Here is a 17,662-nt window from a genome sequence, read left to right as displayed (position 1 = left end):
GTTTGTAAGGAGATAATTTATAGAAGGATACAGTGAGCACCATAATTCATTGGACAGTGACCATTTTTTTGTTATTTTGTTACTGTACTCTAGCACTTTGAGTTTGAAAGGATACAATGACAATGAGGGTGAAGTGCAGACTGTCAGCTTTAATTTGAGGGTATTTTCATACATATCGGATGAACCGTTTAGAAATGACAGCACCTTTTGTACATGGATTCAGATCCGGTGATTGACTCGGCCAGTCAAGGATTTTACACTTTTTGGCCATCAAAAAGTATGTTTAGGGTCATTGTCTTGTTGCATGATGAAGTGCCGTCCAATGAGTTTGGAGGCATTTGGTTTTATCTGAGCAGATAAAATATTTCTGTAGACTTCAGAATTCATAGTTCTGCTTCTGTCTGCAGTCACATCATCGATGAAGACAAGTGAGCCTGTTCCACTGGCAGCCATACAGGCCCAAGTCATAACACCCCCTCCACCATGTTTCACAGATGAGGTGGTATGCTTTGGATCATGGGCATTTCTTTTTTTTCTCCACACTTTCCTCTTTCCATCACTCTGGTACATGTTCATTTTTGTCTCATCTGTCCACAATACTTTTTTTCCAGAACTTTTGGGGCTCTTTTAGGTGCTTTTTAGCAAACTGTAATCTCGCCTTTCTGTTCTTCAGGCTTATCAGTGGTTTGCATCTTGTAGTGTACCCTCTGTAGTCCTGCTGGTGTAGTCTTCTACGTATGGTAGACTTTGACACATCTACACCTGCATCCAGGAGAGTGTTTTTGATCTGTTGGGCTGTTGTCAGGGGGGTTTTCTTCACCATAGAGAGTATTCTCCGGTCATCCACTACAGTGGTCTTCCTCGGTGTACCGGGTCTTTTGACATAATTGAGTTCACCGGTTGTTTTTTTATTGTTAATGATGAACCAAACTGTTGACTTGGGCATGGTCAGGGTTTTTGCAATGTTCCTGATTGATTGATTTTCATTTCTGAGCCTTATGACGGCCAGCTTCATTTGCATCGACACTGCTGTCTTCCTCATGTTGTCACACCCCAACAACAACCTCCAAAGGCAATAGCAAAGTGTAGAATCAATACTATTCATCAACAGCTCTCCTGCATTCACTAACGACACAAATGAATACACCTGCCTAATGACACACATCTGTGAAGCCAATTTAACAAATACTTGTAGTACCTTAAAATGGGGGGGCCATGTACAAAAGGTGCTGTCATTTCTAAACGGTTCATCCGATATGTATGAAAATACCCTCAAATTAAAGCTGACAGTCTGCACTTCATCCTTTCAAACTCAAAGTGCTAGAGTACAGAACCAAAATAACAAAACATGTGTCACTGTCCAATGAATTATGGTGCTCACTGTATGTGATGTATTTAAAAAGGTTAAAAGGGTTTTGTCATTTAATTCATAGAGTCAAGTTTTAAAGGAGTGAGTAAATAAGAATACATTATGCTATGGTAATTGATAAATGTACCATAATGGTTTATGGAACAATATGTAAGAGCTATGTAATTTTAAATAAGATATTTGAGCATTCGTAACATTATATTTTGTAACAATGTAAAGAGTTGATACAACTGACTTTAAGCTGAAGCTACATCTTTCACTGTGTGAATAATTTCTATATTTGCCCCCTTTTAGGGGTATAACACCTCGAACAACTACCAGGTCTAATTTCTAAGTCATATATTGAATGAAAAAGCCTCACATATCGACGTTATCAATAAAAACACAACAAATTTCAACATTAAGCCTTCATGTGGGTGTTTTCTTGTTTGTACAGTTCCCGGGGAATGACAACTCAATATGAGGGAATAGTAGAATGAGGCCTTTGTAATATTCCGTTCACCACAACAACGCTGCAGTACATATTTACATGGAGTAACCTTTATATTATGGTTACTCTGTAACTGCTGTGGTAACTATAATAACACTTCTCGAAGTTGTGGTTCATGCCATGGTGACAGCAGGTAAGGCACCAGAAACAATGGTTGCAATTAATACACTGAGCTTATTAGCCCAGGCATGTCAAACCCTGCTCCTCCCTGTGTAGACCACTCCTAGCATCACTCTTATGGTGGAAGTATTCAACATTTTCACTCTGCTTGGTTGTGTTTCTCGGGACTAGATGTACTCTTGCCTCTGCAGTCGCTCTCACTCTCCCGTGGCTCGCCTTAGGCTGCCTAAGAGGGTAGTGTGTTTGTGTGAGGGTGAGTGATTGAGTGAGTGTTGAGTGAGAGGTGGTTGTTAGTCGGCTCAAAGCTCCATCTTTCTACACATGCCTCGTCTGTATTCCTCTCTCCTCTCAGCCATGTCTTTAGCCTCCTACCTAGACCCCACTGCCAGCCACTGCTGCCACAAATGATCCAGTGTTTACCATAAAGCTCTGACGCTGTCAGAGTCCGCGTGGATCGAGTACCTTCGAACCAAAGCAAAACTGTGTCTGTCTTCGCCTTTCCATTCAGCTGCGTGTTGCCTAGACGACGATGCCACAGTACTCTCTCTGTCTTTACTCATTCTAGCGTACAGTATTTGATCAAAGTCAGAGGTGTCCAATCACATTGACCCACATGAGAAATTGTTAAGCATTGAAATGCATCCTGACGAATGGAGAAAATATTGGGGGGAAAGTTCAATGTCAATTTAATTCAATTAAAATTAGATCCCTGCGAGACGTTGTGACATTTCAAAGAGACACAGCCAAGGTTTGGTTGCATAAGGCCACATGGCTCGGTGCATTGTTCTACCACAGATGGTAGATAGAGTATATGCGAACATCACTGCTTCACACGTGGTGTATGCGTATGTGCGTACACTTTTGGTCAAAAGTTTGAGAACACCTACTCATTCAAGGGTTTTTCTTTATTTTTATTTTCTACATTATAGAATAATAGTGAAGACATCAAAACTATGAAATAACATATATGGAATCATGTAGTAACCAAAAAAGTGTTAAACAAATCAAAATATATTTTATATTTGAGATTCTTCAAATACCCACCCTTTGCCTTGATGACAACTTTGCACACTCTTGGCATTCTCTCAACCAGCTTCACCTGGAATGCTTTTCCAACAGTCTTGAAGGAGTTCGCACATATGCTGAGCACTTGTTGGCTGCTTTTCCTTCATTTTGCGGTCCGACTCATCCCAAACCATCTCAATTTGGTTGAGGTTGGGGAATTGTGGAGGTCAGGTCATCTGATGCAGCACTCCATCACTCTCCTTCTTGAAAAAATAGCCCTTACACAGCCTGGAGGTGTGTTGTGTCATTGTCCAGTTTAAAAACAAATGATAGTCCCTCTAAGCCCAAACCAGATGGGAGGGCGTATCGCTGCAGAATGCTGTGGTAGCCATGCTGGTTAAGTCTAAATAAATCACAGACAGTGTCACCAGCAAAGCACCCCCACACCATAACACCTCCTCCTCCATGCTTTACGGTGGGAAATACACATACAGAGATCATCCGTTCACCCACAACACATCTCACAAAGACACAGCGGTTAGAACCAAAACTCTCCAATTTGGACTCCAGACCAAGGGACACATTTCCAACGGTCTAATGTCCATTGCTCATGTTTCTTGGCCCAAGCAAGTCTCTTCTTATTATTGGTGTCCTTGAGTAGTGGTTTCTTTGCAGCAATTCGACCATGAAGGCCTGATTTTCACGCAGTCTCCTCTGAACAGTTGATTTTGAGATGTGTCTGTTACTTGAACTCTGTGAAGCATTTATTTGCCTGCAATTTCTGAGGCTGGTAACTCTAATGACCTTATCCTCTGCAATAGAGGTAACTCTGGGTCTTCCTTTCCTGTGGCGGTCCTCATGAGAGCCAGTTTCATCATAGCGCTTGATAGTTTTTTTGCGACTGCACTTGAAGAAACTTTCAAAGTTCTTAATGTTCCGTATTGACTGACCTTCATGTCTTAAAGTAATGATGGACTCTCATTTCTCTTTGCTTATTTGAGCTGTTCTTGCCATAATATGGACTTGGTATTTTACGAAATAGGGCTATCTTCTGTATACCCCATAACACAACTGATTGGCTCAAACGCATTAAGAAGGAAAGAAAATCCACAAATTAACTTTTAAGTTAATTGAAATGCATTCCAGGTGACTACCTCATGTAGCTAGTTGAGAGAATGCCAAGCGTGTGCAAAGCTGTCATCAAGGCAAAGGGTGGCTATTTGAAGAATCTCAAATATATATATTTGTTTAACACTTTTTTGGTTACTACATGATTCCATATGTGTTATTTCATAGTTTTGATATCTTCATTATTATTTTACAATGTAGAAAATAGTACAAATAAAGAAAAACCCTTGAATGAGTTTGTGTTCTAAAACTTTTTACCAGTAGTTTATGTGTGAGCATGTGTTGTTTGTGGGTGAATGTAAAAACATCAGGACCTTGGAGCATCTTTCTTTTCATGTGATGTGAGGCACAGTGCAACAATAGGATGTTGAAAATTGCTAAGGCCCCTTAGAGGCACCAAGACAGGTGTTAATGAGCATTGCCTGTTGGCTGATGTATAAGTACATTAAATATTATCTGACTTGTTGCCAGCTGCCATACTATCCTACTATCCTTTCATTACTCACTGCCAATTCAAGCTCCTTTTGCATATTGGTTTATCTTCAAGTGGAAGCGCTAGCTATAGCTAACTATCTTACGATCCTTACAAGCAAGCTAATTGTGTTGTACACATTGATTGTTTAAGAAACAGCCTGTAGCAGCTGTAAAACTAGGGTGAGATCATGTTTCTGCCATTCTCTCTTTTTTAATTTAGATGGAGCATGTTATTTAGATAGTTGTTACTAGCTGGCAATAGTGATTTACTTGGTGTGAATGTGCTAACTTTAGCTTTAAAGGAATTTTCCATTTACCTCGGCTGAAGTCAATTCACCCCAAAAAAATCTGGATATGTATTTCCCTTTTTTAGATACTCAACAGGCATATGTTGCATTTCTAATAGACATCACATCAAAATTAATATATCAAACTAATGATGAGACATATGATAATGTATGTAGATTGAGTGTGGCATTGTGTGCGAATGGTGCTAAAAAAGGTTCCATTTTGGGTTCTGACAAGACTGGGAATGAATTCACAATGGTACTCGGGGGCTATTATACCCAGGGGGTTTGATGCCAAAGAAGGGGGCTTGGGTGGCATTATCCTCAGCTAAGACCCCTAGGGAGATTGATGGGCATTCTAGCTCTTTCCCCAAATACGCTGAGACAGCCAGAGAATATTCCTTCAGGAATTGTTCAGAGGAAAAGCTTACAGGGAGAAAGGCAGTATGCTGTAGCACACGGCTAATATAAATATAATTCCGCATTGTGTTGTCCTTTTGGGAGTGGACAAAGGAATCCAGGTTTACAATACGAGGTGTAATTGATGTTATTTGGATGTTATGGGCTGTGCTTGAGAATACATGTTTCAGATTAATAGAATACTGCAGGTAATCGTCACGAGTTCCATTTTGCATTGAGATAGATACCTTACATTGTTTGAGGATAATTTGTCAATGAATGTGCACATATCCTCACATATGCAAGTGTATTCTATATTTTTATAGTGCAGCAATGACTTTGATTCATTTATTAAATCAATCTTAAAATCTAGCAAAGATATAGTAGTTAAAAGCAAAGACATACAAAAAAATTATAAAAAGCCGCAATTTTCTGTATTCTCAACAAAAACAAAGTTGTTAAATTTTATGTTTGCCCAGACCAAATAAGATCTCTCAGGCAAAAACTCTAGAGATAGCAAAGCAATGCTATGTATTGCTGACATTCACCCCTCATCTGTCAACTTTTATAAGTCTCTTGTCGGTCAACACTTTCTTTGTGATATTACAAATACTGAGAAGTAGGCGGAGGAGGAAAAAATATTTTATTGGATTGCTCGCAGATCCTTGGTCAGTAACCTTACAGACCTCTCTTTATTACTCAGTACCTTCAGAAAGTATTCATACCCCTTGACTTATTCCACATTTTGTTGTGTTACAGCCTGAATTCAAAATGGTTTCTCAAACTTCTACACACAATACCCCATAATGACAATGAAATACAGAAATATGTCATTTACATAAGTATTCACACCCCTGAGTCAGTACTTTGTAGAAGCACCTTTCGGCAGTGATTACAACTGTGAGTCTTTCTGGGTAAGGCTCTAAGAGCTTTCCACACTTGGATTGCACAACATTTTCCCATTATTCTTTTCAAAATTATTCAAGCTCTGTCAAATTGGTTGTTGATCATTGCTAGACAACCATTTTCAGGTCTTGTCATAGATTTCCATGTAGATTTAAGTCAAAACTGTAACTTGGCCACTCAGGAACATTCACTCTCTTCTTGGTAAGCAACTCCTGTGTAGATTTGGCCTTGTGTTTTAGGTTATTGTCCTGCCGAAAGGTGAATTAATCTCCCAGTGTCTGGTGGAAAGCAGTGTGAACCAGGTTTTCTTCTAGGATTTTGCCTGTGCTTAGCTCCATTCAGTTTCTTTTTTAACCTGAAAAAAACCCCAGTCCTTAACGATTACAAGCACACCGATAACATGATTCATCCATAACTATGCTTGAAAATATGGAGAGTGGTACTCCGTAATATGTTGTATTGGATTTGCCCCAAACATAACACTTTGTATTCACAACAAAAAGTTAATTGCTTTGCCACATTTTTTGCAGTATTACTAAAGTGCCTTGTTCCAAACGGGATGTATGTTTTGGAATATTTGTATTCTGTACAACCTTCCTTCTTTTCACTGTGTCAGTTAGGTTAGTATTGTGGAGTAACTACAATGTTGTTGATCCATCCTCAGTTTTATGCTATCACAGCCATTAAACTCTGTAACTGTTTTAAAGTCACCATTGGCCTCGTGGTGAAATCCCTGAGTGTTTTCCTTCCTCTCTGGCAACTGAGTTAGGAAGGACGCCTGTATCTTTGCAGTGACTGGTACACCATCCAAAGTGTAATTCATAACTTCACCATGCTCAATGGTACTGTATGTGTGTGTATGTACAGTGGGGAGAACAAGTATTTGATACACTGCCAATTTTGCAGGTTTTCCTACTTACAAAGCATGTAGAGGTCTGTAATTTTTATCATAGGTACACTTCAACTGTGAGAGACGGAATCTAAAACAAAAATCCAGAAAATCACATTGTATGATTTTTAATTAATTTGCATTTTATTGCATGACATAAGTATTTGATCACCTACCAACCAGTAAGAATTCCGGCTCTCACAGACCTGTTAGTTTTTCTTTAAGAAGCCCTCCTGTTCTTCACTCATTACCTGTATTAACTGCACCTGTTTGAACTCGTTACCTGTATAAAAGACACCTGTCCACACACTCAATCAAACAGACTCCAACCTCTCTACAATGGCCAAGACCAGAGAGCTGTGTAAGGACATCAGGGATAAAATTGTAGACCTGCACAAGGCTGGGATGGGCTACAGGACAATAGGCAAGCCGCTTGGTGAGAAGGCAACAACTGTTGGCGCAATTATTAGAAAATTGAAGAAGTTCAAGATGACGGTCAATCACCCTCGGTCTGGAGCTCCATGCAAGATCTCACCTTGTGGGGCATCAATGATCATGAGGAAGGTGAGGGATCAGCCCAGAACTACACGGCAGGACCTGGTCAATGACCTGAAGAGAGCTGGGACCACAGACTCAAAGAAAACCATTAGTAACACACTATGCCGTCATGGATTAAAATCCTGCAGCGCACGCAAGGTCCCACTGCTCAAGCCAGTGCATGTCCAGGCCCGTCTGAAGTTTGCCAATGACCATCTGGATGATCCAGAGGAGGAATGGGAGAAGGTCATGTGGTCTGATGAGACAAAAATATAGCTTTTTGGTCTAAACTCCACTCGCCGTGTTTGGAGGAAGAAGAAGGATGAGTACAACCCCAAGAACACCATCCCAACCGTGAAGCATGGAGGTGGAAACATCATTCTTTGGGGATGCTTTTCTGCAAAGGGGACAGGACGAATGCACCGTATTGAGGGGAGGATGGATGGGGCCATGTATCGCGAGATCTTGGCCAACAACCTCCTTCCCTCAGTAAGAGCATTGAAGATGGGTCGTGGCTGGGTCTTCCAGCATGACAACGACCCGAAACACACAACCAGGGCAACTAAGGAGTGGCTCCGTAAGAAGCATCTCAAGGTCCTGGAGTGGCCTAGCCAGTCTCCAGACCTGAACCCAATAGAAAATCTTTGGAGGGAGCTGAAAGTCTGTATTGCCCAGCTACAGCCCCGAAACCTGAAGGATCTGGAGAAGGTCTGTATGGAGGAGTGGGCCAAAATCCCTGCTGCAGTGTATGCAAACCTTGTCAAGACCTACAGGAAACGCATGAGCTCTGTAATTGCAAACAAAGGTTTCTGTACCAAATATTAAGTTCTGCTTTTCTGATGTATCAAATACTTATGTCATGCAATAAAATGCAAATTAATTACTTAAAAATCATACAATGTGATTTTCTGGATTTTTGTTTTAGATTCCGTCTCTCACAGTTGAAGTGTACCTATGATAAAAAGTACAGACCTCTACATGCTTTGTAAGTAGGAAAACCTGCAAAATACAGTAGGGAGAACAAGTATGGGGAGAACAAGTATTTGATACACTGCCGATTTTGCAGGTTTTTCTACTTACAAAGCATGTAGAGGTCTGTACTTTTTATCATAGGTACACTTCAACTGTGAGAGACGGAATCTAAAACAAAAATCCAGAAAATCACATTGTATGATTTTTAAGTAATTAATTTGCATTTTATTGCATGACATAAGTATTTGATACATCAGAAAAGCAGAACATAATATTTGGTACAGAAACCTTTGTTTGCAATTACAGAGATCATACGTTTCCTGTAGGTCTTGACCAGCTTTGCACAGGGATTTTGGCCCACTCCTCCATACAGACCTTCTCCAGATCCTTCAGGTTTCGGGACTGTCGCTGGGCAATACGGACTTTCAGCTCCCTCCAAATATTTTCTATTGGGTTCTGGTCTGGAGACTGGCTAGGCCACTCCAGGACCTTGAGATGCTTCTTACGGAGCCACTCCTTAGTTGCCCTGGCTGTGTGTTTCGGGTCGTTGTCATGCTGGAAGACCCAGCCACGACCCATCTTCAATGCTCTTACTGAGGGAAGGAGGTTGTTGGCCAAGATCTCGCAATACATGGCCCCTTCCATCCTCCCCTCAATACGGTGCAGTCGTCCTGTCCCCTTTGCAGAAAAGCATCCCCAAATAATGATTTTTCCACCTCCATGCTTCACGGTTGGGATGGTGTTCTTGGGGTTGTACTCATCCTTCTTCTTCCTCCAAACACGGCGAGTGGAGTTTAGACCAAAAAGCTCTATTTTTGTCTCATCAGACCACATGACCTTCTCCCATTCCTCCTCTGGATCATCCAGATGGTCATTGGCAAACTTCAGACGGGCCTGGACATGCGCTGGCTTGAGCAGGGGGACCTTGCGTGCGCTGCAGGATTTTAATCCATGACGGCGTAGTGTGTTACTAATGGTTTTCTTTGAGACTGTGGTCCCAGCTCTCTTCAGGTCATTGACCAGGTCCTGCCGTGTAGTTCTGGGCTGATCCCTCACCTTCCTCATGATCATTGATGCCCCACGAGGTGAGATCTTGCATGGAGCCCCAGACCGAGGGTGATTGACCGTCATCTTGAACTTCTTCCATTTTCTAATAATTGCGCCAACAGTTGTTGCCTTCTCACCAAGCTGCTTGCCTATTGTCCTGTAGCCCATCCCAGCCTTGTGCAGGTCTACAATTTTAACCCTGATGTCCTTACACAGCGCTCTGGTCTTGGCCATTGTGGAGAGGTTGGAGTCTGTTTGATTGAGTGTGTGGACAGGTGTCTTTTATACAGGTAACGAGTTCAAACAGGTGCAATTAATACAGGTAATGAGTGCAGAACAGGAGGGCTTCTTAAAGAAAAACTAACAGGTCTGTGAGAGCCGGAATTCTTACTGGTTGGTAGGTGATCAAATACTTATGTCATGCAATAAAATGCAAATTAATGACTTAAAAATCATACAATGTGATTTTCTGGATTTTTGTTTTAGATTCCTTCTCTCACAGTTGAAGTGTACCTATGATAAAAATTACAGACCTCTACATGCTTTGTAAGTAGGAAAACCTGCAAAATCGGCAGTGTATCAAATACTTGTTCTCCCCACTGTATATATACACACACACACACACTACCGGTCAAAAGTTTTAGATCACCTACTAATTCAAGGGTTTTTCTTTATTTTTACTATTTTCTACATTGTAGAATAATGGTGAAAACATCAAAACTATGAAATAACACATATGGAATCATGTAGTAACCAAAAAAGTGTTAAACAAATCAATATATATTTTATATTTGAGATTCTTCAAATAGCCACACTTTGCCTTGATGACAGCTTTGCATACTCTTGGTATTCTCTCAACCAGCTTCACCTGGAATGCTTTTCCAACAGTCTTGAGGCCAGGTCATCTGATGCAGCATTCCATCCCTCTCTTTCTTGGTAAAATTGCCCTTACATAGCCTGGAGGTGTGTTGGGTCATTGTCGTGTTGAAAAACAAATGATAGTACCTCTAAGCCCAGACCAGATGGGACAGCGTATCGCTGCATAATGCTGTCGTAGCCATGCTGGTTAAGTGTGCCTTGAATTTTAAATAAATCACAGACATTGTCACCAGCAAAACTTTCAAAGTTCTTTAAATGTTCCGTATTGACTGACTGACCTTCATGTCTTAAAGTAATGATGGACTGTCATTTCTCTTTGCTTATTTGAGCTGTTCTTGACATAATATGGACTTGGTCTTTTACGAAATAGGGCTATATTCTGTATACCCCCCCTACCTTGTCACAACACAACTGATTGGCTCAAACGCATTAAGAAGGAAAGAAATTCCACAAATTAACTTTTAACAAGGCACCTGTTAATTGAAATGCATTCCAGGTGACTACCTCATGAAGCTGGTTGAGAGAATGCCAAGAGTGTGCAAAGCTGTCATCAAGGCAATGGGTGGCTATTTTAAGAATCTCAAATATAAAATATATTTTGATTTGAATATAAAATATATTTTGATTTGTTTAACACTTTTTTGGTTACTACATGATTCAATTTTTCCAAATTTCTAAGGGACCCCAAACTTTTGAACGGTAGTGTATGTTATTTCATAGTTTTGATGTCCACTATTATTCTACAATGTAAAAAATAGTAAAAATAAAGAAAAACCCTTGAATGAGTAGGTGTTCTAAAAGTTTTGACCGGTAGTGAATATAAACATAATTCCACTTTGACATTATGTGGTAGTGTGTCTAGGCCAGTGACAAAACATCTCAATTTAATCAATTTTAAATATGGGCTGTAACGCAACAAAATTTGGAAAAAGTCAAGGGTTGTGAATACTGTCTGAAGGCACTGTATGTGGTCCTATCGTTTGACCCTTTCACCTAGTGATCTTACAATGTTAGACAAGTAAACAGACATTCTGCAAATGTCAGTCTCTCTTGCACTGCCAGGCAGCTTTTCTTTGAATTGTGTGTTGTGTTCGGTACCATCTGGCACTCGACAGAAGCTACATTTCATTCGCTTTCATCTGAACTAATCAGCTTTCTGTTTTCCTCAGGTTTTATCCATTGTGATGGTGAGTTAATTGTGAATGAGTTATCATTACGTTCTGTTGTCACAGTAATGGAAATTACCTTGTTGTTCCCATATTTCAGACAAAAGGAATCCATACATGAAGCATAGTCCAGATGTTCCAACTTCATTATGGTTTTCTGAAAATAACCTGCCACTCCAAGGCTTTGCACATATCACAGAGGTTGAAATATATTTTCACGCTTTACTCTATTCCCTTAATTTGTCCATTGGCATAAAAAGCGCAGCAATTTAACATCATGGCACAATCGCAATGCCGTCAACGGACTTGTATTAGAACAATTTAGCTATAACTATTCACTGTATTGATGTCAACTGGCGATTGGAATGTTCACTGCATTTGCCGTTAAGAAATATGAAAAAAACGAAGGCCAGGTAGCTTAGTGGTTAAGAGCGTTGTGCCAGTAACCCGAGCCAACTAGGTGAAAAATCTGTTGATGTGCCCTTGAGCAAGGCACTTAACCCTAATTGCTCCTGTAAGTCGCTCTGGATAAGAGCGTCTGCTAAATGACGTAAATGTAATTACATTTTAAGTCTACAAAGACAAAGAGTGGTTGATGGACAGCGTTGCAATAATTGCCCTGGCAGCAAGTGACTGCTGCTGCTGTGCTTGTGTTGAGCGCAGATCTGACTCATATGAAAAGCCTAGGCCTCATGTTGTTTGCTGTAGGGAGTGTATACATCAATGGCACCCCAGCAGACTAATGAACAAGATATTGGATTTCCCCCAACTTCTCTTTCTAAGGGGGCTTTGAAGTTGATCACTTTTGTTTTGTCAGTATCCACAAATCCCTCAGACCTTTCCTTCCCTTGACCTTCCAAATATGTATGGCCAAGGCTCTAAATGAACATTTTTCTACTTTAAAAAGTTAGGCGCACAACATACAATTTAGGAGCACCAGAAAAAAAGATTTTAAGGGCAATTTTCAACCTCATTTTGATAATCTTCAGCACAATACCAGTGTCTACATACGTCTATATAACTGCGCATTTTATACATTTTGTAGAAAATAAAGTAAAAAGGTTTGACCCGATGACATCAAAAGTTAAACCATTTTAAAAACAGTGATTTTCAAACACTATGGCATTTGCGGTGACGTGGGGAGTAAGACAATGTGGAGCAAGAAACTTCTTGCAGGTTTCGAAAATCAGTTTTTCTTACTTTTAACCGTGATGTCACAGAGAAGCATTTTTTTGGGGGACCTTATCTTTTTAACCACTGACCAAAGAAACGTGCCATTTTCAAATATGTAGACACTGGTATGGTGCTGTAGATAATGAATGAGGTTGAAAAGTGGTGGAATTGCCCTTTAAAATCGATTGAGATATAGCCTATATTAATTATGGCTACTTCTGAAGCACATGTTGTTCCCCCCAAAATTATATATAACTCTTTAGATACATTTGTTTATTATAAAAAGCTAAAATGTTGATACAAATACCTGTCATTGAACTTAAAAAGTCATTTGTGGAATATTAGGTCGTTACATGATGTAAAAGCACTATTTTCCTATTGAGATGCATTACATCGAAAATTGTACACTGTCTCTTTAAAGCTGAAATATGTAACTTTTTGGGTGACCTGACCAAATTAACATAGAAATGTGAGTTATAGATCTGTAATTCTCATTGAAAGCAAGTCTAAGAAGCGGTAGATCTGTTCTATGCTTTTCATTCTTAAGTTTGGTTTTTGAATTAAACTTTTTGTACAAAAAACAACAACAATATTTTGGGTTATTGAACAGATATTTCAAAGCAGTTTAGATGGTACAATAATTCTCTACACTTGTTTTGTCACAACCTGAAATTAGGCAAACTATTAAAATTTTTGCAACCAGGAAATGGCAGAGCATCAAGTTTGTGATGACTACATGCAAGATATGTCATACATTCATTGCTATGATCATTGCTCCTGAAGAAGCGATACCTTTTCCTTTCTTTCTGTGCCCTCAAATGTTTGGATATACTGCTAAGGTCACCAGGTTGTTAGCTAGCTAGCTAATGAGGTAACAAACATGACTGAACAAGGTGTAAAATACAGTAAATGGTTAACAGCGAATAGTTTTAGAATAGCCCGCAACATGGTTTATGATTGTAAAATGTGGCCACCAATCCTCAACAGGAATAAAAAATGTTGCGCTGGTAAAATATGGGTCAGATCATTTGAACTGTTTCCCAACAAACAATATTACATTGTCACGACTTTCTGACGTCGTAACTTTTCGTACCACTTACGTAACAATCTTACGTATACCCGGAAGAGTGAAGTTCCTATTTTTGTTGCTACAATGTAACTTGCTTACGTTGTAATTTCGTCATCAGTACGTCATGACGTTATGTAATTAAGGTTGCCTATTCATCATTTGCCAACTATTCCCAGCCTTTTAGGTATTTGGTTATGCAATGTTTATTTTTGCACTTGCAAACCAGTCCATCCATTCAGCCTAGGTACCACAGCTAGCCTACCTGTTATACTTTCTGTCCACTCCTGGTCTTATCTGCAGTATCAACTATATCAAATCCCATTTAGCGATTGTGCATGGTGTGGTTCTATATAGTTCTTAAATAAGAGAACACTTTGTAGAGAGTTAGCTAAAGGTGCAATATGCAGAAATCGCTCTGCCATTGCCTGGTTGCTAAATTTCTAATAGTTCACCTAATTTCAGTTTGTGACAAAACAAGCAATGTAAAGTGTAGAGAATCAGTGTGCAATCTAAACCGCTGTGAAATATATTTTCAATAACCACACATTTAGCATTTTCTGCTGTTTGAAGCTAGTGTACAACACCGAAAGTAAAAGACGCAAATACTAAACTTGAAAACGGGAAGCATAGAAATAGGGCACATAAAACAGATACAGTGGGGAAAAAAAGTATTTAGTCAGCCACCAATTGTGCATGTTCTCCCACTTAAAAAGATGAGAGAGGCCTGTAATTTACATCATAGGTACACGTCAACTATGACAGACAAAATGAGGAAAAAAAATCCAGAAAATCACATTGTAGGATTTGTTATGAATATATTTGCAAATTATGGTGGAAAATAAGTATTTGGTCAATAACAAAAGTTTCTCAATACTTTGTTATATACCCTTTGTTGGCAATGACACAGGTCAAACGTTTTCTGTAAGTCTTCACAAGGTTTTCACACACTGTTGCTGGTATTTTGGCCCATTCCTCCATGCAGATCTCCTCTAGAGCAGTGATGTTTTGGGGCTGTCGCTGGGCAACACAGACTTTCAACTCCCTCCAAATATTTTCTATGGGTTTGAGATCTAGAGACTGGCTAGGCCACTCCAGGACCTTGAAATGCTTCTTACGAAGCCACTCCTTCGTTGCCCGGGCGGTGTGTTTGGGATCATTGTCATGCTGAAAGACCCAGCCACGTTTCATCTTCAATGCCCTTGCTGATGGAAGGAGGTTTTCACTCAAAATCTCACGATACATGGCCCCATTCATTCTTTCCTTTACACGGATCATTCGTCCTGGTCCCTTTGCAGAAAAACAGCCCCAAAGCATGATGTTTCCACCCCCATGCTTCACAGTAGGTATGGTGTTCTTTGGATGCAACTCAGCATTCTTTGTCCTCCAAACACGACGAGTTGAGTTTTTACCAAAAAGTTATATTTTGGTTTCATCTGACCATATGACATTCTCCCAATCCTCTTCTGGATCATCCAAATGCACTCTAGCAAACTTCAGACGGGCCTGGACATGTACTGGCTTAAGCAGGGGGACACGTCTGGCACTGCAGGATTTGAGTCCCTGGCGGCGTAGTGTGTTACTGATGGTAGGCTTTGTTACTTTGGTCCCAGCTCTCTGCAGGTCATTCACTAGGTCCCCCCGTGTGGTTCTGGGATTTTTGCTCACCCCACGGGGTGAGATCTTGCGTGGAGCCCCAGATCGAGGGAGATTATGAGTGGTCTTGTATGTCTTCCATTTCCTAATAATTGCTCCCACAGTTGATTTCTTCAAACCAAGCTGCTTACCTATTGCAGATGCAGTCTTCCCAGCCTGGTGCAGGTCTACAATTTTGTTTCTGGTGTCCTTTGACAGCTCTTTGGTCTTGGCCATAGTGGAGTTTGGAGTGTGACTGTTTGAGGTTGTGGACAGGTGTCTTTTATACTGATAACAAGTTCAAACAGGTGCCATTAATACAGGTAACGAGTGGAGGACAGAGGAGCCTCTTAAAGAAGAAGTTACAGGTCTGTGAGAGCCAGAAATCTTGCTTGTTTGTAGGTGACCAAATACTTATTTTCCACCATAATCTGCAAATAAATAAATTAAAAATCCTACAATGTGATTTTCTGGATTTTTTTTCTCAATTTGTCTGTCATAGTTGACGTGTACCAATGATGAAAATTACAGGCCTCTCTCATCTTTTTAAGTGGGAGAACTTGCACAGTTGGTGGCTGACTAAATACTTTTTTTCCCCACTGTATACAGCTTCTTAGACTTGCTTTCAATGACAGATCTATAACTCACTTTTCTTTGTGAATTTGGTCAGGTCGCACAAAATTATATATTGCAGCTTTAAGCCTAACCCAGACAAAGGGTTTAAGGAATTTAATATTGATACTGGGTTCTGGACTACATACTCCTTGACTGCATTAAGCTATATTTTAAATCAAAATTGGATCGACTGTGTCCTGGTTTGCAGGTGCTTAAAAAACTTAGGATGGACCACAAATATGCAACCTTTGTGTGTAATTTCATCAAGCAATCAAAATCAAACAATGGGAGGATATTAATTGCCATTTATACATTCAATGAAAGTGAAACCCACCTCCTACAAGGTATAGATTGTATCCCTACTTAGACCTGAGGTAGCAGACAGTCTAAATCTAGATTAGTGGCAATGTAGGACTACTAAAACCATTTGTAAGACATCATTTTAGTTAGTCCAGCATAAAGGTGCAGTTTAGTGTACGATAAGGCTTAATCTGTGTTTGTGAAAACACCCCAATATCTATTACCATTGCTTGCCAGAAGTAACTGTGTTGAAATTCAACTCACGTTTGATAACAATGTACACTGTTGGGTTTAACAGTGCCCTTTTCCCCCCTTTTCCTTGCAGTGCTTCCAAACACGGCTGGAGGCGATGGTCCTAATTGCCTGCCCCGCACAGTCTCCCGGGTTGGCCCCACCAATCAGGCTGAGATGGTGAGTCTGCAACGTAAGTAACACAGAAATAGGGTTTTTATATAGAGAGACCCCTTTTAATTAACTATATCAGTAGTTATCATTAACCGTTGTACCAGTCATATATCAACAATAGTCTTAATCAACAGTAAATTACTATATTCTCACTCTGAAAGTTGTCGAGCTTGGAAACTTCAAGCACCCAATCACTTGTAAATGAACTCAAGGCCACAGATAATTCATTTTAAGGTTTTATTTAATGGATTAAGTAAGTTGGAAAATGAGGTAGTTAACAGATACGATGGTAAGGCAGGGTATAAGCTAATGGAATACAACACAGTTACTGAGGTGAGAATCTCCACAGGTCAATATAAAATAACTTCCGTACTCAAACTCAGCAAATACGACAGTACAGTCGTGGTCAAAAGTTTTGAGAATGACACAAGTATTGGTCTTCACAAAGTTCGCTGCTTCAGTGTTATAAGATATTTTTGTCAGATGTTACTATGGTATACTGAAGTATAATTACAAGCATTCCATAAGTGTCAAAGGCTTTTATTGACAATTACATTAAGTTAATGTAAAGAGTCAATATTTGCAGTGTTGACCCTTCTTTTTCAAGACCTCTGCAATCCGCCTTGGCATGCTGTCAATTAACTTCTGGGCCACATCCTGACTGATGGCAGCCCATTCTTGCATAATCAATGTTTGGAGTTTGTCAGAATTTGTGGGTTTTTGTTTGTCTACCAGCCTCTTGAGGATCGACCACAAGTTCTCAATGGGATTAATGTCTGGGGAGTTTACTGGCCATGGAC

The sequence above is a fragment of the Coregonus lavaretus genome, assembly GCF_964263955.1.
Source record: "Coregonus lavaretus genome assembly, chromosome: 29".
NCBI lineage: Eukaryota > Metazoa > Chordata > Actinopteri > Salmoniformes > Salmonidae > Coregonus > Coregonus lavaretus.
Note: the sequence above shows the minus strand (reverse complement) of the source record.